Source organism: Oryctolagus cuniculus, chromosome 1 (genome assembly GCF_964237555.1).
Source record: "Oryctolagus cuniculus chromosome 1, mOryCun1.1, whole genome shotgun sequence".
NCBI lineage: Eukaryota > Metazoa > Chordata > Mammalia > Lagomorpha > Leporidae > Oryctolagus > Oryctolagus cuniculus.
The window spans coordinates 214,610,734-214,638,068 of NC_091432.1; the positions used below are offsets into that span (position 1 = coordinate 214,610,734).

The 27,335-nt window shown below is 46.6% G+C and overlaps 1 protein-coding gene across 8 annotated transcripts in view; it reads right to left on the reverse strand.

Annotated features, from left to right (window-relative positions):
* LPAR1 (lysophosphatidic acid receptor 1) overlaps positions 1-27,120 on the reverse strand; it is a 153,828-nt gene extending 126,708 nt beyond the window's left edge. The window contains exon 1 of one of the 8 annotated variants that reach the window (XM_008254984.4): positions 26,619-27,120. The gene's annotated coding sequence lies outside the window, so the exon portion shown is untranslated. The other 7 variants (XM_008254821.3, XM_051843292.2, XM_008254885.4 and 4 more) reach the window with 7 other exon arrangements.
* Positions 27,121-27,335: the final 215 nt, after the last annotated feature.

Consider the following 27,335-nt stretch of genomic DNA (forward strand, 5'->3'; position numbering starts at 1 on the left):
TGGCAGCCTCCAAAACTCACACACTTGTCACGCCTGCATCACTCTCTCCATCTTGATCAGAGGCATTGCCATCCATCACCTCCCGTATCTACCCACTGAGTGGTTTCCATTTTCTCCCTAAATATCTTTCATATCATCCTTCCCTCCAAACCATATCTAACTGTCTTAATCCAGGCCCTCCTTAGGTCCTTGAAGAAACTCTAGCACTTGCTTATTCTCACTTATACATGGAATCAAATACCATTAACTCAGGGCTGGTGCTGTGGTGTAGCGGGTAAAGCCGCCACCTATAGTGCTGGCATCCCATATGGACGCCAGTTCAAGTCCTGGCTGCTCTACTTCCCATCCAGCTCTCTGCTATGGCCTGGGAAAGCAGTAGAAGATGGCCCAAGGCTTGGGCCCCTGCACCTACCTGGGAGACCTGGAGGAAGCTCCTGGCTTCAGATTGGCACAGCTCCGGCTGTTGCAGCCTTCTGGAAAGTGAACCAGTGGATGGAAGACCTCTCTCTCTCTCTCTCTCTGCCTCTCCTTCTCTCTCTCTGTGCAACTCTGATTTTCAGATAAATAAATAAATCTTCAAAAAAAATACCATTTATATGAAGGTAATTGAAAATGAAACGTGATGAAGGGCGGGATGGGAGAGGAAGTGGGTGAGGGGAGGGCCACGGGAGGGAGGGAGGTCGGGGGGAAGCCACAACAATACAAAAGATGCATTTTATTTTCTACTTAAAACTATTGGTTGAGCTCTGTAATTAATACACAATTACTCTTAGGTGTTTAATCAATGCTATAACTAGTACTCAAATAGTATTTTACACTTTGTGTTTCTGTGTGGGAGCAAAATGTGGAAATCTTTACTTAACATACGCCAAATTGATCTTCTGTATATAAAGATAATTGAAAATTAATCGTGATGTGAAGGGGAAGGGGAGAGGGAGTGGGAGAGGGGAGCGTTGTGGATGGGAGGGAAGACACGGGGCGGGGGAGGCTATTGTGGTCCATAAGCTGTACTTTGGAACTTTATGCTCATTAAATAAAAAAAAAAAAATACCATTAACTCAGAAGTAGAGTAGGGTCAGCATTGCAGCACAGCGAATTAAGCCAGCTCCCCGGCTACTTTCTCTCTCATCCAGCTCCCTGCTGATGCACCTGGGAAGGCAGCAGGCCAAGAACCAACTACCTGGGTTGCTGCCACACACATGGGAGAACTAGATGGAGCTCCAGGTTCCTGGCTTCGGCCAGGCCTACCTTCTGCCCTGGATGGTGTCAGCTGAGCCCTTCCTCAATTCCTCGGAACCCATAGTTCCATGACATAAGAACAAATCGCTGTTTAAGCTATTTACTTCTGAATTTAAAAAACAGCAATATTTAACTGGAATAATACAGTGCAGATATCTTTCAATGATATAACTGTGGGTAATTTTTTCAACTGTGATGCTGACCATAAGAAAGCATATATCATTTCTGTAAACAAAATCATTTCAAGGGTGGGCATTTGGTATAGCAGTTGACATGTTGGTTAAGACATCCATGTCCCATACAGTAGTCTGTTGTCTGTTGAAGAAAGACATTCCAGGCTCTTCCATCTTGGAACTATGTGTCTTGTCTGCACAGAGAACAGTCTTCCTGAAATGGAAACCCAGCAAGGCAATGATCTGTTTCAAACCCTCCCATAGTTCGCTGGTGGCTCAAGTCCAGCCTCCCCAGGCAGGGCACATGGAGTCCACCAGCTACTTCCCTCTTCAGCTATGCCCCAGCTTGCTTGTTCAGCTCCAGCCCTCTGGGACTCAGGACTGCTGTCACATAAAGCTGACCCACACCATTGTCTGCACATGCACGTGTCCAAATTTTATGCCTTGTAAATACTTACTCATCCTTCCAGGCCACGCCTCTGAAGCAACACTCAATGAAGCCTTTATGAGCCTCCTCTCCACCCAGATTAATCACGGCCTTTTCTATGCTGCCTCTGGAACTTACAGCACATGCTCCACATTACGCTGTGAGCGTACTCGGGCAGGTGGCAGAAACACTAACACCCACAGGGACCAGCCGGTATCATAAATGCACCAAGTGCCTCGTGAAAACAGATCTGAGACTTGCATGATACAGAAACTACGCTTGTACAAGCCATCAACCATGATGCCAGCCCGTCTTCGCAACCTGGGAAAGCCTTGACCTGAACAAATAAAATGCATGTGGGAGAATTCATTTAGCAAGTGGAATGCCAGTCTTACAAAGCCTTGCCAAAGGCATCAGATGTCAAGGTCTTCATTTCTCTTCTTTCTGCTCCTTGAAATGAAGAGACTTCTAGATGTGCCTGAAGGTATCCCCTTAGCCCAAATAGCTGTGGTCATGGGCTTATCCTTACCCTTAGTTCATGCTACTTAGTTAAGCCAACACTGAAAGCATATAGCTCCACACTGAACCAACTCAGTACTTAGCAAAAATATTCTCTTGAATGGAAATCTTAAACTTGCACTGATAAGCATTATCTAGAAAGATATCCAGTCCATCACCCCACATGGAATATGGAACATCTATCCTTGGATACAGACAGAAAAAAGCCACTCATCTGAACCATCTCACATTAGATCTCCTAGAATTGCTTTTCTGAGATAAGTTTTGCATTAGGCCACTGGCATATGTCTAAGCAACACTATTTAAAAAGAAAAAAAATCCACTGCTACATTCATTATTAAAAACTGTGTTTGAAGACACTGCTCAATAGATTAAAATATCCAGTGTCTGAAGAACCATAGGCAAAACCTTCTCTCTTGGGTCCAATGTTGTGGCACAGCGGATAAAATTGCCATCTGCAACACTGGCATTCCATGCGGGTGCAGGTTCGAGTCTTGGCTGCTCTACTTCTGATCCAGCTCTCTGCTGATCCACTTCTCTCCCTCCACTACTATAAAGAATTGTGCCCCTTGGTTAGTTCTCATCTGCATGGGCTCTTGGGATCACACAGTGGACTGTCACCTCTTTCTATCAACTACTAGGAAGGACACCAAAATGCATGGCTCTTTCCTCATATGTCAAAAGGAGTCTGAGGTGGGTCATCACTCTTGGTCTCTGTGTAAGTTCTCACTCTCACCTCCTCTTCCCACATTTCCTTCCTGTGGTTATCAACCTCATTATCTCCAGTAGAGAAATACACATGGAACTAACTTCTTAAAAAGGATTTTTTTGTTTGAAATGCAGAGTTACAGAGAAAGAGAGGAGAGACAGAGAATGAATCTTTCATCCACTGCTTCACTCCCCAAATGGCTGCTATGGCCAGGGCTGGGCCAGGCTGAAGTCAGGAGCCAGGACCATCTTCCAGGTTTCCCATATGGATGGCAGGGGCTCAACCATTTGGGCCATCCTCTGCTGCTTTCCAAGGCCATTACTAGGGAGCTGGATGGGAAATGGAGTAGACTGGATACAAACCAGTGCTCATATGGGATGCCGCCATCGCAGGCAGCTACTTAGCCTGCTACATCACCATGCGAGCCCCAGGACTAACTTCTAACATTGCACTTATCACGTAGTTTTCCATCTAGTTTCCATCCTTAGTGTTTTGAGTTTTTGAAGATAGATAGGAGTCTATATTGCTCATCGTGTACTCATCTCTATTTTTAACTGGATGTCACTTTTAATTGCATTCCATGTAACTATGGTTCAGTAGTGACTGATATAGTACATAAACTAACTACCAAGGAAACTCACTTTCAGTCCCCAAAGGGCAAAAAAGTACCCTTAGTGGTAATGCCAATAACATCTAGAAGAAAATAAAAGCTCACAGGGACAAACCTGAGGAAAATGCACCAAACAAGTGCATGTATGAATATAATTTGATTGATAATTCTTGGCTATCCACTGTCAGAGCCCTTGCTCCCGTTTCTAGTGGCTAACCAGTGACGTAACAGAAGCATACTCACCTGGAATACGCCACCAAGAGATGAGGAAGTGACTGTGATTCAAAACCAAAACTTTTCACGTTACATTAAAGCCAGTGTGTTCACAGGGTCCAGGACCCAGGGAAACCTGGGAGAAAACGGTTTCTGTCACAACAGAAAACTGTGTGGGTGAGGGCCAGCGCTGTGGTACAGCCGGTTAACACCTTGGCCTGGGGCCGGTGCTCTGGCACAGCGGGTTAACGTTCTGTCCTGAAGCGCTGGCATCCTGTATGGGTGCTGGTTCAAGACCTGGCAGCTCCACTTCCAATCCAGCTCTCTGCTGTGGCCTGGGAAAGCAGTAGAAGATGGCCCAAGTCCCTGGGCCCCTGCACACATGTGGGAAACCTGGAAGATGCTCCTGGCTCCTGGCTTCGGATCGGCAAAGCTCCAGCCCTTGTAGCCATTTGGGGAGTGAACCATCGGATGGAAGACCTCTCTCTCTCTGCCTCTCCTCTCTCTCGCTGTGTAACTCTGACTTTCAAATAAATAAATAAATCTAAAAGAAAAAAAAAAAAAAAAAAACCTTGGCCTGAAGTGCCGGCATCCCATATGGGTGCCAGTTCTGGACCCAGCTGCTCCACTTCTGATCCAGCTCTCTCTATGGCCTGGGAAAGCAGTGGAAGATGGCCCAAGTGCTTGGGCCCCTGCACCCGCATGAGAGACCCGGAAGAAGCTGCTGGCTCCTGGCTTTGGATTGGTGCGGCTCTGGCCGTTGCAGTCATCTGGGGAGTGAACCATCTGATGGAAGACCTCTCTCTCTGCCTCTCCTTCTCTCTCTGTGTAACTCTGACTTTCAAATAAATAAATGAATCTTTAAAAAAAAAAAAAAAACTGTGGGTGAGCAAAGGATTTCACGTAACAAAGACAGCATTATCCTCCCACGGAGTCTGGGCACCCCCACTTGGTGTCACCCAGGACCAATCACTGTTAAAACTGCCCATCATTCTAGTCACTCCCAAAGTTCCACAAATCTGTATTTCACTCACCCTCTTACTTTCAACTGTTTCTCCAACTCTGTTAGCAGAACGAGGAAGTGCGATCTCTGTTTTGGAAATCAATGCCATCATTTCTATCGCTTGCCATCAATTCTGGTACCAGGGATCTAAAGAAATCACCTGAAGTGCAGAGAAAGCCTTGCAAACAGCATTGTTCACTGCAGTGAGGTGCAACTACTGAAGAGAATTATGTCCCCCCCCCCCCCAGTGATGCACTACCAACAGATAGCCCAGGACACTGACTGTACCTTGTAGAGAGAGTGTCCAGGAGAAAGGAGAAGAAAATGTCCCATAATATGGACAATGATTCTCTTTAGCTGGAAATTGTAGCAACTTTTTTCTTCTTCATAGTTTCATTTGTTTTCTACAATGAATATATATTTACTTTATAAGTTAAAAAATTTTATAAACTTTTTAAATCTATTACTTGGAAACCAAATGACATTACTCTCTAATTAGTAAGCCATTTTTCGCTCATAATAATTATATAGAAAGTTACTGGGTGAAAAATTCCTAAGATAGCCAAGATGTAAGAAATAAAACTATATGCCTAAAAATAGAGCAATGGTTGAATGAGCAATTTAATAACTTAATGGATTATCACTCAGGCTATTAAAATCTGACTCAGACTACATGGCCATATATAATAATAGGTTAAAAAATGGTCATTTGTAGGGGGGAATGTTAGTAAAATGTCACAGTCCCGACACCATCCTAGGCTCTAGCCCCTGCCACCACTGCTGGAAGCCAGGTAGCCATGTGGCTCAACCACCACTGGTGTCAGCCCCACCCCCATCCTAATGGGATTCACTGCTCCTACTTTCCTGCCCACCCCCCCCCCCCAACCCCGGAAGTTTTAAAAGGACCTGTTCCTGAACAGGTGGCTCTCTTTCTCTCCATCTCCTTATCTCTGTCTCTGTCTCTCTTTCTGTCTCTGGGTCTCTCTCTTACACTCTCCTTCTCTCTCTTTTTCCTTCTTCACCCCTTCCCTCCAGTCTGTTGGGTTTCCCCCAATAAACTCTTTCCCTTAAAAAAAAAAAGGTCATTTAAAATAAAAACATGCATGTGTTACCTTCCGGTAAAAGTAGATTATAAAATAGACCATAATGGAACTAGACTATAAAACTAACATGATTAAGTGAAAAATATGTTCATTAGGAGCTGCAAATATGAGCAGGTTTACTTAAGTATTACCATAATCATTGCAAAAATAAATTTTAAAACATCTTATAAATACACTAAGCAGGATTTCACATAAAACAAGTACTTTCAAGTCAGTTCCACAGCTGAAAATATTATAAGATGTGTTTACAGAGAAACTTTGACCCACTAAGTTATTCTGCCATTAAAAGGAAATGAAAAAGGAAGAGACTTCAGCAGGCTAATGATCCTGTGCATTTTCCACTTATCAGAATACGGCCAAAGTAGGGCACACGTCTCGTGACAACTACCCACCTGTGTTCACGCTTTCCTTCCCAAACAACATGACTGGATGGCTGCACTACTTAGCCAAGGCTCCATAACTAAATATCATCCTCTAAACCAGGCAGCTTAAGCAAGAGAAACTGATTTGCTCCCATTCGGGGAGTCTGGGCATCTGAGATCAGGACGCCAGCAAAGCTGACTTCCAGGAAGGCCCTTCCTCCTGGCTTGTAGACAGCTCCTTCCTGCTGTGCATCCATGTGGCCTGTCTTCAGCACACGTGTGTAAGACAGACACCAATCCTGTCCGATGAGGACCCCACTGTTGTCATCTCTTCTCATCTGAACTACCTCCCAGAAGTGCTGTCTCCAATCACAGCCACACCGAGGGTTAGGGCTTCAACATGAGAAAACAGGGAAGACACAATTCAGTCCACAGCAAATGTCTAATATTATTTGCAGAAATACCATATTGAAACATGAAACCTAGACTGACCCCTGCTCTGAGAGAAACAGTCCTCAACAAGACTCCTAAGCCCTGAATCGACAAGAATCTGGGATAGATGACCCTGCAATTGGGGAAAGTCAAATGCTTGAGGCTGGGACTTCTTTGTGACAATAAAGCTTTGCTTGGTTGTTGAGATTTCCTTGAACAAGCAGAGAAGCTCAACTGATGCTTCCAACTCTGAAAATAAAATTTCTCCAGGAGTTTTCGACATCTGTGGACACTGCGTTTCTCAGGGCATCCAGAATGCCCTTCTCAGATGCCTAGAGAGCGTCTCGGAGTACTCCATCCTTCTTCCTGGTTCCTCTGCCTTGAACCTAACCTAACCCATTCTGACTCAACCTATTTCTAACACCGGCCTTGACCAACACCTGTGCCTATCACCTGCCTGAACCCACATCTCATCTCATCCCAAACATCGCCTGTGCCCTGTCCCTGTTTTGTCCCACAGCGGAAGCCTGGAGTCCCAGCTGGTTTCTACATGGTAATCAGCTTAAGGTGAAGATGTTCAGGGGCTGGAGCTGTGGCACAGTACCTTAAGCCACAGCCTGCAGAGCTGGCATCCCATATGGACACCAGGTTCAAGACCTGGCTGCTCACTTCTGATCCCACTCCCTGCAACTGGTCTGGGAAAGCAGCGGAAGATGGCCCAAGTCCCTGGGCCCCTGCACCCACACTGGAGACCCAGAAGAAGCTCCTGGCTCCTGGCTTTGGTCTGGCACAGTCCCAGCTGTTGCTGCCATTTGGGAAGTGAACCAGCAGATGGAAGATCTCTCTCTCTCTCATCTCTCCCTTTTGCTCTATGAAACTCTGCTTTTCAAATACATAAATATTTCTTAACGGTGATGATATTCAACAGCAAATAAAACAACAAAAGCCAATAAATCAGCACCAAAACATGCAAGTAAAAATCCCACAGCCACAAAGACCTCCTAAAAATATTCAGAATAAGGAATTTGTTAAGGTTTGAAATAGCATGTATCTTCTGTTTTTTCCTCAATATTTGAATAAAGAAAATGACAATAAAGTATTCATATTACAATTAGTGAATTTGAAAGACTGAATAATTTGAATGACAAAAACATTCAAATATATTTGAATCAACTGATTTTATACACTGGAAAGAAAAGCTGAGTTGGTGAGGGAAACGGACAGATGCTGGACAAGGGGTACAGACTGGGGTGGGTATTTGGTGCAGCAGTTAAGTCACCCTTTAGGAAGCATGCATCCCGTGTCAACAGCTCAGCTCTGCTTCCAATTCAGCTCCCTGCTAATGGCACCCTGGGGATAGCTCAAGTACTTGTCCCTGCCACCCACCGGGAAAACCTGGTTCAGCCTGGCCTAGCTCAAGCTGTTGCAGGCATTTGGGGAGCAACCAGTGAATGGAAGATTCCTCTCTCTCTCCCTCTATCCCTCTCTCCCTCTCTCCCTCTCTCTCCCTCTCCCTGCCATTAAAATAAATAATTTTTAAAAGGGTATAAACTTTAGTTATAAGATGAATAAATTCTGCAAATCTAATGTATAGCATGGTAATTACAATTAATACTACTATATTGTATATTTGAAATTTGCTGAGTGAGTAGTCCTTAAATGTTCTCACTCACACACACAAAGGCAATTAAGTGAGTTAACAGATGTATGCACCGTAACCAGCTTGATTGTGGTAATCATTCCACTATGTATGTATAACAAATCATCACACTGTATACCTTAAACACAATTTTATTTGCCATTTATGCTTCAAGAGACATTGAGTTGCCAAGTACCTTTCATTCCCTTCCACATAAAAAAAACACTCCTTATAAAAGATCTGGAAGCTATCCTCTATACGATTCTTTGCCTCTTCAAATCACTTTCAGATAACATCGCCCAACATTCAGTGGGTTTCTATGAAATGTCTTTTACAAAACTTAGATACTGCACACTTCTCCAAAGCAAGCAGACAGCATGGAAACCTGAAATGATGATTTCCCTCCATCTTCACTGAACCTAAAAGGTTAAAACAAATTTCATTTCAAGCAGCCAAAGTCCAAACGATGGCACAAAATTCTTAAGGATCTGCTCAAGAAAATGTTCATCTTTGCCCACGGGTCCACAAGTTGAGACGCATTATCAGAGCTGCCCAGGGAAAAAGTGCTGACACCACCTGAGGTTTATCTCCTAAGACACAGAAGGGTGCACATACCTGGAGTTCTCCCACAGGTAGCCGGAGCTTGTCAGACAGAATTAGCTAAACAGAATAGGAGCAAAGTCTTTAAGAGTAAACACTCAGAACAAAGTTGAAGAAACAAAGCCCACAGTCACTGAACAATGAGAATGGGAAGTGATTCAAGCAGATTGGTTACAAATTCTCCGTTGTTAAGACCAGGAGCCCGAGACCTGGAAAAATTGGGTGCTGGCTGAGGCCCATGGGCAGCAGTAGGAAAACTGGCCCCTTGATCTTGAACACCTTCCTAAATGAGTCTCAAAGTTAGTTTGTGGATTTCTAATTCTGAAAACCTTTTAAACTCTTCACATAGCTTTCTAGAGTGAGAGAGAAACTGAATCCTAAACTCCTACCATGGCAAACACAAACAAAAAATAAAAATCCTAGCAGAGCAATAAAGATCACCAGGAAGCTATGACGTACCCACCCAATCATCTCCTCCTCGCTTATCAAAAGCTTAACTTTAGTTTTTTAACTTCTTACATGTTATTCATAGCTACTAAGCTTGCAACTACATTGTACGAGAGTATCTTCTTAAACCAATTAAAGGGGCTGGTGCTGTGGCGTAGCGGGTAAAGTCACAGCCTGCAGTGCGGACATCCCACACGTGTGCTGGTTCAACTCCTGGCTGCTCCACTCCTGATCCAGCTCTCTGCTATGGCCTGGGAAAGCAGTGGAGGATGGCCCAAGTGCTTGGGCCCCTGCACTTGCATGGGAGACCCAAAAGAAGCTCCTGGCCCCGGATCAGCACAGCTCCCGCTGTTGCAGCCAATTGGGGAGCGAACCAGCAGATGGAAGACCTCTCTCTCTCTCTCTCTGCCTCTCCTTCTCTCTCTCTCTCTCTGCCTCTCCTTCTCTCTGTGTAACTCTGACTTTCAAATAAATAAATCTTTTAAAAAAATAGAAATAAACTAATTAAATCCACTTCTCTTTATCTACAGTCAGCTTTGTACAGCTCCTAATATACAGTAAGTCTTCCATCAATGTGGGCTATTATTTAGCTGTATACTATATATATTATATGACATTATTATATATATAACACGGCTTCAACAAAACACCTACACTCCTTTTCCCCTCCAAAAAAATTCATCCTACTCACATTTGATTTTTGTCAAATATGGGGAAAAATTACAAAAACCCCTTGTCTACACTCTTGAGGACCAGTGGTTTTTCTATTTACTACCTGCTGAATTATTTATTTAGTGGAGGGTCAAGCTTGTGATTATAAAGTAAACTGAAGGTATGTCATTATAAAAATTAAAAGAAAAATAAGGGGCCATCATTGTGGCACAGCTGGTAAAGCTGCCTCCTGCGATGCCAGCATCCAATACAGCTGCTCCACTTCTGATCTAGCTCCTGCTAATATACACGGGAAAAGAAGTGAAAGATGGCCCAGGTACTTAGGCCTCTGCACCCACGTGGGAGACCTGGAAGAAGCTTCCAGCTCCGAGCTTCAGCCTGGCCCTGCCCTGGCCATTATGGCCATCTAGGGAGTGAATCAGCAGATGAAAGATTCATTCTCTATCTCTCTCTCTCATGGCCATCTAGGCAGTGAATCAGCAGATTAAAGATTCATTCATTCTCTCTCTTTTTATCCTTCTCCTCCTCTTCCTCCTCCTATTTCAAATAAATAAGTAAATATATCGATCTTTTTTAAAAAGAAAGAAAAACAGAAAAATAAAGCAAGGAGGAAGGTGGATGGGGGTGTGGGAGGGAGAGTAGGCTGTGAGGTATCATTATGCTCTTAAAACTGTGTATATGAAATACATGAAACTTGTTCCCTTCATATAAATAAAACAGCAAAGATACCCCAAGAAAATGTTGACTCATCAAACAAAAATGACTGCCTTCCACCTGTCATTCACTTCCAGCACTCTATTTTGCTTCCATTACTCATTCCTTCCATGACTACAGTCCAGGCACACACTCCTGCCTGCCCCTTTGCAGTTAACCCACTTCATTCTGCAGACCTCAGCAAATGTCATTTCCCCATGGAAATCCTGAATCACCCCCAAGACAGATGAGCTCCCTTATTTAATCTTTTTTGCTCTTCTAACATCATCACATTTTGCATGTACCCATTTGGGTTACCACGTAGTCAGCACTCTCCCTCTCAGGAGATCCCATGCATCAGGCCTCCAGTGAGAATGACTGCTCTGCTCACCACTCTACTCCTAAGGACCAGCACAGTACCTAGGACAGCACATACTAAGCTGATGTGGAATAATGAATGAGCCTAACATCACACAGCAGAGCAGCAAACCGGATCGGTGCCATTCAAACAGTAGGTGGTTCATGAGAAGATCAGTGATTTCAAAATATCTGAGGTGTGGCCAGTTGTGTAATGAAAATGAACAGGCTATAATAGGAAAATTATAGAGAAAAAAAATCAGTAAACTGGATATAGCAAACTATATGAAACTGTTGTTTCATTTCTGTATGTATGACCACCTGTAACTATAAGTCATTGGAAAAAAGTCTGAAAACCCCAGAATTAAATGTCCTAATACAACTCCTAATTTCCCATTAAAATGCTGGAGAAGGTATACACAAAGAAGGAAATGGCAACAGAACTACAAAACTGTTTATAAACACAAAATCAAGGCACTATTTCCACTAACTACATACCACAAAGCGTGGGTAAGACGCATCGTCTTGGACCACATGTACAATACACATTTTTGAACGTCAACAGATGTTTTGGTGAATACAAAAATCTTGAGTCTAAATCAGGACTGTAGAAGACGTGACTGGTCAGATAAATACGCGGATACTCCCCAACCACAGGAGAGGTACCTTTCAAGATAACCAAAGCAAGGGGCCTAGATGCCCCACGTGCTAATGAGGATCAAAACCAGTTGTAGAACAAAACATTGCTGCAGATTTGATTACAAGATAGAATACAAACTCCCAAAGTCTATTCTTAAAAGGTACAAAGTGAAAATGTGTATGTGTACATATGTGTATACATATGTGTGTGTATCTGTGTGTTTATATTGTGTATGTGTACATATGTGTATATGTGTGTATGTATGTGTGTGTTTATGTATATATGTGTGTGTATTTGTGTGTGTATATATTTGTGTGTGTACAGATATATGTATATTTAATGGAAATTAGGATGAACCATGAAAAATCAAAGCACACAAAATCTTTTGTGCACAGAAGTGGGATGAGAAGTTACTAAGTCTTTGACTTTGGGATTCAGGAAACACAGGTTCATGAATGTCTTGGAAAAACTTAAGACAATCACTAGTAAACCTGAAAACTAGATTTGATGATTTTGTAAGACTCCAGATATGTGAAGCAAACAAAAATGCATACAAAAAAAAAAAAAAAGGCCAAGAATCACATGATTGGATTCAACCATTGAAACTGCCATTTTTATAGAACAAGAACAGTCAAGTCTCAGCCTTGTCGTATGACTCAGCCTATCAACAACAACAACACAAAGGGCAGCTAATAGATTCAGTACGCAGGCATTTAAAAAACTTCAGGATTTGTATATGTGTGCATTGTTTCTCTACAAATAAACAACTATTGGCCTAAAGACTATTTACCTAAGGTCATGTAGCTAAGTTAGTGGACACAGAATTAAACATGGTATTTAACACTGTTTAAAACTGAAAATATAGTGTTGCCTGGTGACCTAGTGCTTCAGACCAAGCTAGTACCTTTCATAACAACATTTAAAAAAAAAGAATTACTGAGACCAGCATTGTGGCTGACCAGGTTAAACCTCCACGGCATCCCATGTGGATGCTGGTTCAAGTCCCAGAAGCTCCACTTCCCATTCAGCTCCCTGCCAATGGCCTGGGAAAGCAGTGGGAGATGTTACAAGTGCTTGGGCCCCTGTACCCACATGGGAGAACCGGAAGAAATTCCTGGCTTCTGGTTTCAGGCTGGCCCAGCTCTGGCCTTTGCAGCCACTTGGGGGGGTGAACCAGTGGATGCAAGACCTCTCTCTGTCTCTCCCTCTCTGTCTGCAACTCTCTCAAATAACTATATAAATCTTTTTTAAAAAATAAGAATGACGATTAAATGTACCAGTTGTACAAATAAATGTAAAGTAATAGTTCTCTTAACAGGAGGTACTGCAAAACAAATTGAATTAAATGTCACTAACAAGGCAAATATATGAAAAAAAAAATTACACCAAAAGTTGAAAATCAAAAGGATAAATGAAGCCATTGCAGACAGACTTACAGAAAGAAAAAAGAAAAGAAAGGGAGAGAAGAGAAGAGGATTGGCAACATTAATATGAAAGAAAGTAGCTCCAAATGCATAGAGGGTTATTTCATATTGACAAAAACATAACAAAGACCTAACAAGAGCCTTTATGTAGTTAACGTTATATTAACACACAGTAATTGTTATAAAGAAGTTGACAGAAGCCCATTTGTAGACATACTAAAGGCCCATTATCAGTGTGCAGACAGATAAACAAGGCACTGAGGACATGAATAATGGACATTATAGTGAATAATGAATAATTATAATGAATAATTCTAATACATTATAATATATTATATAATACATTATAATGAATAATGACATTATAATGACTGAATTAATACACATATACTGTACTTGTTACCTGTAGAAAAACACACTGTCTTCAAGCATTCGGGAAACAGAAACCTTTAACCCACAAGAAATAAAAAATTCATTTACCAGGATAAATAAAACCGATAATCAATACAACAGTTTATGTGTAGAAGCCCCTACAATAAAAATCACTAGTAGTACTCCAGTGAATATTAACAAGAATATTTATTGTCCCTGTATTGTTTTAAATTTTTATAGCAATTAGTATTAGCATAAAACACAGAAGTTAAGCTAGGTTTTTTTTTTTTATTGCCAATCTCAGATGGAAAATTTATCTTCCTTTAATAATGGTAGATTCAAAACTAAAAATAATTGTTAGGGTTGAGGTTTGGCCTAGCAGTTAAGTCACCAATTATGTCTTTTTTTTTTTTTTTTTTGAAGATATATTTATTTATCTGAAAGGCAGAGTTACCGAGAGGCAGAGGTAGAGAGAGAGAGGTCCATCTGATGGTTCACTCCACAGATAGCCACAATGGCTGGAGCTGGGCCAATCCAAAGCCAGGAGCCAGGAGCTTCCTCCGGGTCTCTCACGCGGGTGCAGGGGCCCAATGACTTGGGCCATCTTCTACTGCTTTCCCAGGCCATAGCAGAGCTGGATTGGAAGAGGAGCAGCCGGGACTAGAACCAGCTCCCACATGGGATGCAATGCAGGCAGGAGGGGCTGTACCCGCTATGCCACAGCACCAGCCCCACCAACTGTGTCTTAAGATGTCTAAGTCCCACATCAGAACGCCTGATTTCCTGAATGCGATTCCTGACCCCGGCTCCCCACCAACACAGACCCTAGGAGGCATCAGTGGTGGCTCCATTGCTTGGGTTCCTGCCACCCACCTGGGAGACCTGGATTGAGTTCCTGGCTCCTTGGCGTTTTATAAGAAAACCAACAAATTCTTCTCTTTCTCTTTTTCTCTCCTTCTGCCTCTCAAATAAAATTTTAAAACTAATTAATACCACTAAATCAGAAATACCCTGGGTGCTTATTAAAAATGATAGTTTTAAATCATTTAAACTATTGATTATTTCAAAATTATTAAAAATCAAGTACTACATGTCAAAACTGCCAACAAAATTGATAAATGTCAATCCTTATATAATGTCATCACTTAAAATAAATGACCTGGAATAGGTGTTGTGACACAGTGGGTTAAGCCACCACTTGCAATGCCTGCATCCCATAACAGAGAATGGGTTCAAGCCCTGGTGCCTGCACTTCTGATTCGGCTTCGTCTAATGCACCCTGGGAGGCAGCTGGTGATGACCCAAATACTCATGTCCCTGCCACTCACATGGGAGACCTGGACAGAGTTCCTGATTCCCGGGTTCTGCCTGCCCCAGCCCTGGCTGTTACAGGCATTTGGAGAGGGAATCCCTCCCCACTTCCCCTCCCCCTTCCCTTCTCGCCCTCCTCACTATGCCTTCCAAGTACATGAAAATAAATAAAAGATCTCATTTCAGCTCAAGAAGCGAGAACCAGAGTTTTGCTGGTTTTCCCAATTTCCGTCAACATGCCCCTCTTCCATCCCCCTCTCCCAGGCTCACTTGACCAATTCGACTCAAGTCTGGGCATAAATACCATTTTCCCAAAGAAACCTCCCTCAGCCTCCCAGAAAGTGCGTCTCCCTAGCAGGCTCCTCCAGGACAAACAGCCTCCCGCCTTCCTCCCTAATCCCTGTCACACGGAGTCAGCCGTTCAAAGGCTGATTCTTTCACTGGATTATAAGTCTCGTGGAGTCGAGCTTGCATCCTATGTACCACTGTAATACGCTCAGTAGGTGGTAAACGTGTTGTTTTTCATGAATTCAAATATCGATCATTAGGAAGGTCATTACTATATGCCAGGTATTGTTCTAAACATTTGGAAAACGACACAAAATAAAACACTAATTACCAAAAAAAAAAAAAAATCTTTGCCCTCATCTAAGAAGTCAGAAGAAGAAAATACAAGAGAAAAAAGCCTTCAGGCAGGATGAATAAACAGGAAAGGTCACACAGCTGTGAGTGCAGTGGTTAGAGAAGGCCTCGCCAAAAGGTGACCTTGAGTTAGAAAATAGGGAGCAAGCAAGATACTTCGGAAAAGAATATTCTAGACGGAGGGGACAGCTGATGGCAAAAACCTGGACATCATGGTCTGCTCTGTAGTTAAGCCAGCACTGGGCACAGAGGTGAACAGGCTGCTTGGGTCACCAGGATGCCATCTCAGAGTGCCTGAGTCCAGGCTCAGCTTGGCGCCAGCTTCCTGCACAGGTGCACCCTGTTGAGTAGTGGATGGCTCAAGTACTTGGCCCACACCCCTACAAGGGAGACCCAGAACGAGTTTCGGGCTCCTTGCTTCGGCCTGGCCCTGGTCAGGTTGTTGTGGGCATCTGGAGAGTGAACCGGGGATGGGAGATCTCTGAAACTATTTGTCACTGTCTTTCTGCCTCTCTGCCTTTCAAATAAAGCTAATGTAAATGAATAAAGCATTTTAAAAACACACATGGCAATTGTTGACAGTAAGGACAGAACTCTGGGAACAGAGGCACCTGCAGATAGACAAGCACAAGCCCTTAAAAAGATACAAAGAAGCAAGCGGAGGTAGAGAGTAATTCATTAAATGTGATACACATTAAATATTGCGACTATTAGATAGTCCTTAGAAATTTTAAATGAAAGATTTTTTAATGGCATGTGGACATACTTGCAATACAAAGGAGGAAGGGCAGATCGGTTTAAAACGGTAAGAAATTATCCCAAATTGGAATAAGGAAGTTATTCTTTAGTGGCAGAACTACAGAGAAATCTTTTGTACCTCCCAAATGTCCAAAAAGGAGCATGCGTTGTTTTTGCTACCAAATGGAAATGGGTCTCATTTTTAAAAAATCGTAACGGTTTAGGGAGCAACAACTCAGAATAAATTTATCTCTGTTCTATCTTGCATGTAAAAAGGCACACCCGTATAATTACCTGAAATGGAAATAAATTCTTAACCAGAAAACAGATTGTCTTTAACCAGATAAATAACAAGGCGTATACTGTATCCTACCCTTTACCTTAATTGGGCAATTAAAGCTTAAAATTACTTGACCAGACTTTAAAAACTTCTGTTCCAAACCTTGACTCCAGCCAAACCTGTTTGGCTCTTGAAGTGTGGTCTTTAGGCTACTGGGAATTCCAGAGTTCTTCAAGAAATCTATCTTTTGTCATGGCCGTGGCAGTGACTGGACTCTCACTACTGTTAGTGTTATACCTACAACTCTCTTTAGTCCCCAAAACACCACCAGTCTCATAATTACTTTCAGGATTTTTCCAGATAGCTTGAACAGATTGTCACTGGAATCTCTGTCGCCCCAAATATGATGCCCAAACTCAGGCCATTTCCTTTGTGTTGTCCAAGAATCATCATGTTCAGCAGTGATCCATAAAACCATCTCAATCATCTACTACAGAAAAATAACCTAGAGAATCTACAGATGTCATGTCCTGGTCAAGTTACTGAGTCTATCACCTTTCACTCTAACAGTGGTCTCCAGCTTATCACATAGACGTCACCGGCATTCACTTCAACATTTAACAACTATTCCTAGGAATGCCCAGTTACACTGCCAACTCAAATCTCCAGCTACCAGCTGAAAACCTCTGCCTGCCTGGCTTCGGACACGTCCTAAACTACCCAATCTCACAGCAACAATTCTCATATTCCCAAGTCCCATCTGGGAATGGCATCAACATGGCCTTTGAGGTCCCAAACAGCCTCCGGCAGCTTTCTGGTCTACCTCCACAACCTTCACATTTGGCATGCATGCACACCGCCAGCAACCATAAATTCCAGGCTCTCTTCCCCAAGCCTGTCACTCACCAGCAGCACCCTGGGCCTTCCTTGTTACCCCTCTGCATGTGAAGAGTTTCTCTACTGGCTGGACCTCTGAGGCCAGCATCCTGCTACAAATCATCCCTCCACTCTAACACAGACTTGGGCTTGCCATCGAGCCTCGGTGACACAGACAGCCCTTTGTGTAAACTTGGGTTTACAGTATTTATCACTGTCTGCCCAATCTGAGTCATTTGTGTCCATGTCTCTCTGTGTTTACAAAGCTACTGAAGAACAGGGACCATACTTTCTTGGTGACTGTTTTCTTTTTTAAAGATTTTTTTGATTTATTTGGAAGTCAGAGTTAGAGAGAGAGAGAGAGAGCGAGCGGATCTTCTATTCACTGGTTCACTTCCCAGATGACCACAACAGCCAGGTCTGGGCCAGGCTGAAGCCAGGGCCTTCTTCCAGGTCTCCTATGTGGGTACAGGGGCCCAAGCTCTTGAGCCATCCTCCACTGCTTCCCACCAGGTGCATTAGCAGGGAGCTGGATTGGAAGTGGAGCAGCCAGGACTCGAACCTGTGCCCATATGGGATGTAGGTACCGGAGGCTAACTCACTGTGCCAGAGGGCTGGCCCCATCTTTTTCTTTTTTTATTTTAATGTCCTTAGGCAAGCGCAAGGATGTCAAAGTGCTGCAGGACATCCATTGCCTGGAACTGAACGGAGCAGGTCTCAGAAAGTGAGTAGTCAGTCATGTTGGCCTAGCCTTTGAACCTGTGTCTACTCAGGGAGTGAAGCAGGCAGTTCTCTGTGGAAGCACAACAAATAGGGGGGACAGAATGAATGCCTCATTTTCTTGACATGACAATAATCCTTCCCACAACAAATCACAGTCCAGGAGGCGAAGGAGCCCCTTAACAAAAACTCCCCTGGTAAGAACGCGCCATCCTTATCATCTGCTGATTATGGGGAGCACCTGTCTACCACTCCCACGGTGAAACCTGCCCCTAATGAATAACTGCACCTATCTTCTCCGCTCCAGAAGTGGCCTGCCCACCTGTGCCTTGTTTCCCTAACAAAAGGCTCCTGGACACCAGATACACGCTCCCAAGTGCTCCTACCCCCTCTCCCGAGCCCCGATGAAGCAGAGTCCTTGTGCAAATACCATTCTCTGCAATATTTGTCATCTGGGTTGTCACACAGCTGGAAACAGTTTCCTCGCTGGCTGTTCCTAACAGCCAGACATTCCTAGCACTGTGACAAGAACTCTGAATTGAGTAATGTCACGTTGCCCCCAATCAAGAAGAGACCACGCAGGCTCTTCCAGCCTCAAACCTCTCCCCCTCGATGGCAGCCTCCACTGCAGCCTCCCTAGGACACAAGGGAACACCAGACTTCAAAAAGCTCATGGAAGAATGGGAGGGAGTGAAAATGCACATTATCCATGCACTTTCTGAAGATCCCTCAGCTGGGCCGTCTCAGGTGCACACAAACCTGTGTATGTATATACACATACCATGCACACACATCAATATTCACAACACCTACATGTCTGTGGGTTCATACAAGCAAAAGGACAAATATGGAGTCTATTGCAAATTGCTAACAAGGGGTGACAACCACACAGATCCAACTGAAGCACCAGGGGGAGGTTATCACATTTACTTTAACCACATCTCCATCATGTGAACCACTACAAAAGGCATACATTGTTGCAAATGCACACAGCTACCTTCTTCTGGTCCGAATACTTTCTGCTCTGTTTATAGCCCTAAATCATTTCAACAAGACCATAAGTAAGATGCATTAAGAAAGCAAAGCACCATGTCAGTGTGGCCTCAAAGTAATTCTGACTTCCCAGGAATACCGGATCTGGATTATTCTAGGAAGCAAGCGATAAACAGGACAGAGCAGCTCAAACACAAGCAGGGTCAAAACTAAGAGCATACAAAACGAGACCGAAGGCAAGCCTACAGATAAGACACAGCCATGTCTGGCTGTAGACTCTTACAACTAACAGGTAAGTCTTGGCAAAATATTTCAAGTTTATGAGAGGCACTTCTGCCCCCTCTGCTTGCTGGCAGGATGAGGGTCGGTTTGCGTGCACCTGGGCTGATGGCACAGCTGCAGGGAGAGGCTGGGCGAGGAACCGCGCACCTGACCTTCACTTGTCCTGCAGTGAGGTTCCTCAAAGCATCCAGGGGTTGCTGGGGCAGGGGTTAAAAGAACAAAAAAAAATATTTCAAGTTTATAAGATGCAGATGAGAACGTTAGGTTCTGCCTCCCTTCCTAGGAGGGAGAAGCTGACCTGAGAGTCCTAAGACCACTTTGCAGAAAAGGTTCCTGAGATTGAGGAACAACCCAGCAGACACACCCCCATGTTTCTAGGCACTTCCGAAGAGCCCCCATCATTCACAGAAGATGACGGAATGCAGGCTCCAGGAGAGAAGGGGCCTTCCACGGCTTAGATTCCACTGTTCCCCAGGATGCAGTGGGTGCTCAACAAGTATCTACTGAATGTGGCCTGATGAATGAATGAACGTCAAGGATTAAATTAAGAACCATGTACATTGGCCGGCACCGTGGCTCACTAGGCTAATCCTCCGCCTAGCGGCGCCGGCACACCGGGTTCTAGTCCCGGTTGGGGCGCCGGATTCTGTCCCGGTTGCCCCTCTTCCAGGCCAGCTCTCTGCTGTGGCCCGGGAGTGCAGTGGAGGATGGCCCAGGTGCTTGGGCCCTGCACCCCATGGGAGACCAGGAAAAGCACCTGGCTCCTGGCTCCTGCCATCGGATCAGCGCGGTGCGCCAGCCGCAGCGCGCTGGCCGCGGCGGCCATTGGAGGGTGAACCAATGGCAAAGGAAGACCTTTCTCTCTGTCTCTCTCTCTCACTGTCCACTCTGCCTGTCAAAAAATTAAAAAAAAAAAAAAACCATGTACATGAAAACTAGAATTGGCAACCAGAGAACACCAGTTCTTGCTCCTGCTTTACAGATATTACTTCACCCAGAAATAGCAACACTAGAAATAGGAAGCTGCCTGGTGCCCTCTTTCTGGATCCCTTCTTTTCCTCTCCTGGAATTCATTTACCTTGCAGGATCCTTCCAGATCCTAACCTTCCAGAGGTCTTCTTGGATCCTCTGCACCCCCGAGTGTCAGGTGTTACCCCAGGGTCACCAACCTATAAAGCTCACAATGCTTGATACACTGGGCTGTAATCATCCCTTAGTATGTCTGTTAGCTCCTCCTGCAGGGTAAGAATCCTGCGGTACTCACCCTCACCCACCACGACCTGTTGGTATGCAACAGGCAGGCAATTAAGTGTTCCTGGAGTTGAACAGAACTTGCTTCCTCTGCCCTGATCCAGTTCTCCCACCTAAGAACAGGACTATGCCTCTAATGGGAGCAGAGTTTCACAATTAAGGTGATTACAGATTGGTCAAAGAGACCAATCTGACAATAAGTCAAATCTGTGCCCTGTTTTGACATTTAAGATGATAAATAAAGGGAAACTCAGAAAAAGGGAATGGCTCACGGTAGCAGTCTGTGTGCAGGAATCCTGAACCACACATCTGATCACAATGAACAAAACTCTCTGCCTAACAGTTACCATGTTGGCAACCCCGTGGCCAGGCATTATCAGCCAAACTCGCTTTTTCTCTTTTAGACGCGGCGGCTGGTTTTGAAATCATTTTTCTTTACTTCTCATAACGCAACAAACACAGCCCGATCTCTCTCATTCAGGCTTACACATGTTGTTTTAGCACTGGGCCAAAGAGTCTACCCTGTCAATATGACACTTTTTAAAAACAGTATCACAAAAATTAATTACAACCTAAATCTATGCATATGAGAAAATGGTCCCCTGCCATTTCTTGAAAAAATTTTTTTAAATTTTTGTATGAACTTTAGGATGAAAGGTCCTATAGCAGTGATCAGATGACAGAAGCTAACATCTAAATATTATGACAATTTTCTTTGGCTGATCCCTACATGTCAATAATAATTAGAACAACGCTACTTTGAAATCTTACTAACTTGCTAAAAGAAAAAACTCCAGGGAATTTAAACTAAATCTCCATCACTCCCCCACTCCAACATGTCCTTCCAAGAAATAGAGTCTAATAACCTTGTGCTCCTTCAACTTAAGTAACTTAATTTATTAAACAGGTCGAACCCAAGTCGCCTGGCAGAAGGTACACTGCTGGAAGCACCATTCATTCAAACTGTCTTCAGAGAACAGCCGGAAGCAGATAGCCTCATCTCTACCAATGACCTCTCTCTAGCCTGGCATCTCCAGATTCAAGGGCACTTAAAGGATTTAGCCAAGGCAGCTGCACCTTTGCCATGCAGCTGAAACCTGTCCATTCCCATCTGTGACACCAAGTATTGAACTACAGAGCTCTCCCGGCTGGATCCCACAGAGGGTCTTTCCATCTGAGAGATAATGAGCTCCACACTTCAGCGCTGGAGTTTAGACTTTTTTTTTTTTTTTTTAAAGGAAGTAGTACATGCAGGATTGAACCAACTACTAGAGACTGAATGTCAGAAAGGTTTCTTGGGGCTATGTCAGCCCTCACTACAATATTGAGGGTACTACTGTCTGTCCATTACAGGGGCACTGACCCCACTTTCAGACTAGGAATTCTTTCTCTCCTATGCTGCAGATACTCAGCCATTGTGGCTAAATGCAATGTGTAACATAAACAGGGTCAAGAATGCCAGTTGTCAGAAGAGCCATGTTTAAATTAGCATTAAGTAGCAAGCCTTTCCCTAAACAGAGAGAGAGAGAGATAAAATGTCTTCTTGGTCAGCCTCGGGCCTGCAGAGTGATTTTAGCACACATGCTCCGAAAGCCCCACCAAGTCCAGATGTAACGCAGTAAGTACCATTAATGTTCGCTAAATTCAATTTGTCTAAAGTACAGAGAGCATTGCCAGTTGGGAGGGGAATGATGGAGGGAAAGAAACCGCACATAGTTTATTCCACGATCTTTAGATAGTATGTATACACTGGAGGAGCCATGAGTTACAATCAAAATGTGCCAAATAAAAACCCAGTCATCCCTCCATCATTTCACCGCCCCCCCACCCCCCGCCGGGATGTGTGTCACTCAGTATCTTCCTGCATTGTGAAGTTCAACCACCCTCCCCCGCCCATCCTCATGTAGCACACTTATCAACATAACCTCCAAGGTTTTCTGTACTTGTCACCTTGTAACTTCCCAGCCCTCATCACCCTGACTCAGACCACATTGCCAAAGAATAGGTCTTCCGGCTCCCACCACTCATCTTTTCAGAAACACGTCATCCATCACATTTTGTTGCCAATGTCTTCGCCAGAGTCAGCATTTAATTTTCCATTGCTGCAATTCCAAGGCTCCCACGTGCTTCAGCCTCTCAGGTATGCAATATGGTGTCTATAGAGACGAACGAATAGACTACGCATCCTGATGTTAGCTGATCCCTCCCCACCGTCCATGGCAGCTCTAGTTTCTAGATGTTTATTTTCATTATCTTTAAATTGGCCATAATAAAAGGAATTCAAGAATTGCTTAGTGAATTAAAAATCCCTCCTTTTCCCCCAACTCTCTATGACATCCTTAATCTCTCTCCATAAAATAATAACACAATCGGGACTTTGGGGCTAACATGCATTATATATAAACATAAGAACCCAGGGGCCGCTGCTGTGGTGCAGTAGGTTAATCCTCCGCCTGCGGCACAAGCATCCCATATGGGCACTGGTTCTAGTCCCGGCTGCCCCTCTTCCAATCCAGCTCTCTGCTGTGGCCGGAGAAAGCAGTAGATGGTGGCCCAAACACTCCGCCTGGGAGACAGGGAAGAAGCTCCTGGTTCCTGGCTTTGGATTGGCCCAGCCGTGGCTGTATTTGGGGAGTGAATCAGCAGATGGAAGATATCTCTGTCCCTCTGTAGCTCTACCTCTCAAATAAATAAAATAAATCTTAAAAAAAAAAAAATAAGAACCCAAACAGTAGTAATGCTGACTTCACATGGCCAGAGCAAACTTTCAGACCCCAAACCAAGAGCTTATATTTAAGTTTTTATTACATCATACTTTGTTTTGAAAATAAATCAAGTTCCTCAACTGTACAGACATACTGGTACCAAAAAAAAAAAAAAAATTAAAGAAAAGGAAGACAAGCCACAGACATTAAAACCTTGACCTCAAACTACATTTCAAAAGTCTTATGATTTGCTGGATATTTGGAGTTATCTTGTCAAAATGATACAGTGAATTCTGCCCAGATTGCAATGTGCCTTAGGAAGCATTTGAAATGATTCTCTGCTTGCAAAAGCAACGATCTCAAACTCACTGTCCTTGTGTAGCAAAAAGACCCAGCAAGTGGGATTTGTACTCACAATGTTCCAGCAGGTCCAGCAGAACAGATTCCACAAAACCTCGCAGCCTATGGCATTATGGGGAGGGGTCAAATCACACTTCGGAAAATACCTGCTCTGAAAGAAAGCTGAAGCTCAGAGGGGGCCGCCACCTTCTCACCAGGACCACCCCTCTCTCCGAGGCATGTGCAGACCCAAGCTGAGTGCCCATGGCACTGGGCAGAGGCAGTCCCCCAGAGGCCACGACAATGCAAATGGGAAGACAGCCTGCTGTCGCTAGCAGAGGTGGGAATACAGGGATCAACCTGACCTCTCATCGACTGTTAGTCTGAGCAGGCTCAGGAGCCTTAGATAATAAAGGTATCAGGAGGCTGATCTGGTGGAGGGAATGCCACCACCTCCCTGGTGGAGGAGGAAAGAAAAGCTAGCAGAAAGCAAGTCCCCGCTCAAGTTTCTTGTGCCTGTTGGCATCCCCTTCTGGTTTCCTTCCATCTTCCAGGCCCTCACACCGATCCCGCTCAGGCTATAACCCTTCCACTCTTCCCTCTCTTCCCTCCTACGGTTCCGGTGAGGGATAACGGCCCTCCGGCAGCTGGAAGGGAGGAGCTGCAAAGATCAGCAAACCTCTCCATTTTCCAGACCAGGACCCCAAACCCGTCCCCGCCCCCGCCCCCCCAAACCAGGGGACCGGCCCGACTAGGGTCGCACCGCTAGGGGACGCCGAGTCCTTCCCGGTTCAGAAGAACACACCAATGCCTCCCTCCAGGCTCCTCAGCCCGGCCTCCCGCCGACCTCCTCCGGATGCTCGGTTTCTTTTATGCACAAATTGAACAGCATCGAGGGAAACGCAGCATTCACATACTTGCAAGGCTGCAAGTATTCGTAATACTGCATTTGGGGCAAGCGTGCTCAAAACAGCTCGGTGGTATTGTGTGTGTGTGCGCGCGCATTCAACAGCCGTAACCCTAATAATGCACGCCCTTTTCCCTTGGCACTCGCTCCTGTACCTGACCAGGGAATGACTTCTGCCCACAACCTCGCGGGCGTGCAAGTCGAGTCGGCCTCCCCTCTCCCCAGAACTGCAGGCTTTGAATCCCAGACCGCTCGCTGCCTTCCCAGCACTGCTTACGCAGAGCGCAGCACATCTGGGCAAACAGGCGCAAACGCAGCAACTGAGCGCCTGAAGGAACAGAGGGCTTTGCTCGCACAGTTAATCACGTTTTCCATATTTATGTCCGCAGAGGAGCCTCTGTCCCACTGGGTAACAACGCATTCGCCGTGGAACCTGAACAAGCCAGCACCCACCGTGACGAAAAGCCCAGAGACTTCAACCAACAGCAAAGAACCAAGAGCAAGAACGGGGAACAACCGTCTCGGGCCCCAGACCGAGGCAGCGACCAGTCCTGGATGCTGTCACTCTCAACACATCAGAGGCCAAAGGGCAGCAGAGGAAAACGTGCATAAATCGAAGCCACTCGCAGCCAGCCCGTCCCGCACCAGCCACACCAGTGCCCAGATTTCAAAACCGTCCACTCCAAGCCAGGTCTCTCCCTCGCCTCCCGTCTCCCCGTAAACTCGCTAAGCGTGTTTGTTAGGCGGCTGGACAGAAACTTAGGTTTAAAGTTCTCAGCCAGGGGAAGGAATTGGTGCCGGAGTTGCGCGCGGCGGGGCTGGGGATCCCCCGGCTGCCCAAGGCCACGGGTCCCGGCTTTAGGGGCAATCGCAAGACCTCCGGGGCCCCATTTCCGATCCAGGTAGCCAGAGGCCACCTACGTGTCACTTGGGCGGGTCCCGGCCGCGGACACGGCGTACAGCGCGGGCCCGGGGGCGCACAGGAGAGTAGCGGCCCCGGGACGGCTGCGGGAACTCCCCTCCCGGCGCTCGCTCAACCGGTGGGTAAGGGAGGCCGGCCCGGCCGCACGCACAACCACCCGCCCCGCCACCCGGAGCGCGCGCACTCGCACTCTCACCGCCGCCACAAAGCCGGTCTGCGGCGGGACACCGGGAGCCGAGAGCGCCGTTTGGCTGCCGAGCCGTCGCCGCGGCCACTGGCTCCGCGCCCAGGGTGGGCGCCGTCCCCAGCCCAGCCCCGCTCCGCACCCGCTCTTTTACCTGCGCCCGCCGCCGCGCGTCGCCTTCCCGCCGCCCCCGGGCTGGCTTCGGGCCCCGCGGCCCGTCCCGGCGGCCCCCGCCCCGCGGCCAGCCGAGCCCAGCCCTCCGCCCTCCCCCTCGGCCGTCGCCCGGCGCGGGGCCGCCCCCTGCGCCCACCCCGCTGGGGTGCGCCGCTCGGCCGAGAGGCCGGGGAGGGTTGCGCGGCGCTGGGCCCGGGCCGCCCAAGATCCGGGCAGCGCTCGGCGCGGGGACAGGGGAGGCGCCACTCGGGGAGCGTCAGCGCCGCTCGGCCCCTACCGTCCGGCTGGGGCGCGCTGGCCGGGACGCGGGGAGGGGGCGCCGAGGGCGGGACGGCCCCGGGAGGAGCGGCGGGCGCTCTTCCTCCGCCTTCTTCCTTTGCCACTTGGCCCACGCCGCACGAGCTGGCCGCCCCAGCAGCCGCGGACGCCCCCGCACGCAGCCCGTCCCCTTACCTGTGTGGCGCCCCCGAGAGCCCCGGCCCTTTGCGCTCCCCTCCCTCGCGCATTCGCTGAACTTCCCGCCGCGGCTGCAGGTCGGGAGGCGGAGGCTGGGGGCGGGAGCCCAAGCCTCCCATTCATTATCTCACCAGCCCTCCCGCCCCCGCCAGACACACCCACGGCGGGGGACCCGGCGCCCACGCGCGCCCCTCCTGCGCTCACCCCAGCGCCGGACGGCCTGCGGGACCGCGCCGGGCTCCCCGGGACGCTGCCTTTTCATCGGGCCGCTTTGCGCTTCGCTCTTGGAAAGCTCTGGAAAGCATCGCAAGACCCCTCAAGCGTGGCCTGCCTCTCTTTCTCTCTGCCTCTCGTAGTTCACTTTCTGAACTTCCCAGAAGGCGCACGGTCCCTCCCCAGCGGAGAGCGAGGAGTCCTCTTGGCTCTGTTTCTCTTCTCCGTCTGCTTTTTCGACGGACGGGACCTGCCGATCCCGGCCAGCGGGACTCCCTGCTCGCCTGGCTCCCCAGAACCACCAGGAGACCTTTCTCTTCCGCTTTCCCAGTGCAGCTTTGCAAATGCAAACTATCAATTTTAGAGTAATTAAGGGCGGGGAGTGTACACCTGGAGGTGTGGGCGGGCGCTGCGCGGGCCGAAGGCCAAGGAAGCGTCCTCCGCGGAGAGGCAGCCCCGGGGATCCTCCCGGGTTCCACCTGGACGCCCGGTCGGTGGCGCGATGCGGTGCGGCGGGGCAGGGCGTTCTCCGGCCACCCCACGCCACCCAGCTCCCACCCCTGCCGGGGCCATCTGAAGTCCCTGCTTTGTGGTCCCGCCAAGAAAGCCACCGCAGCTCACAAGCAGCCCTTTGAGAGTGGAAGCGCAGGGCGCGCTCGCCTGAAATGACACCTGGCCTTGCAGGACCGCCGTGAGGCCGGGGGACTC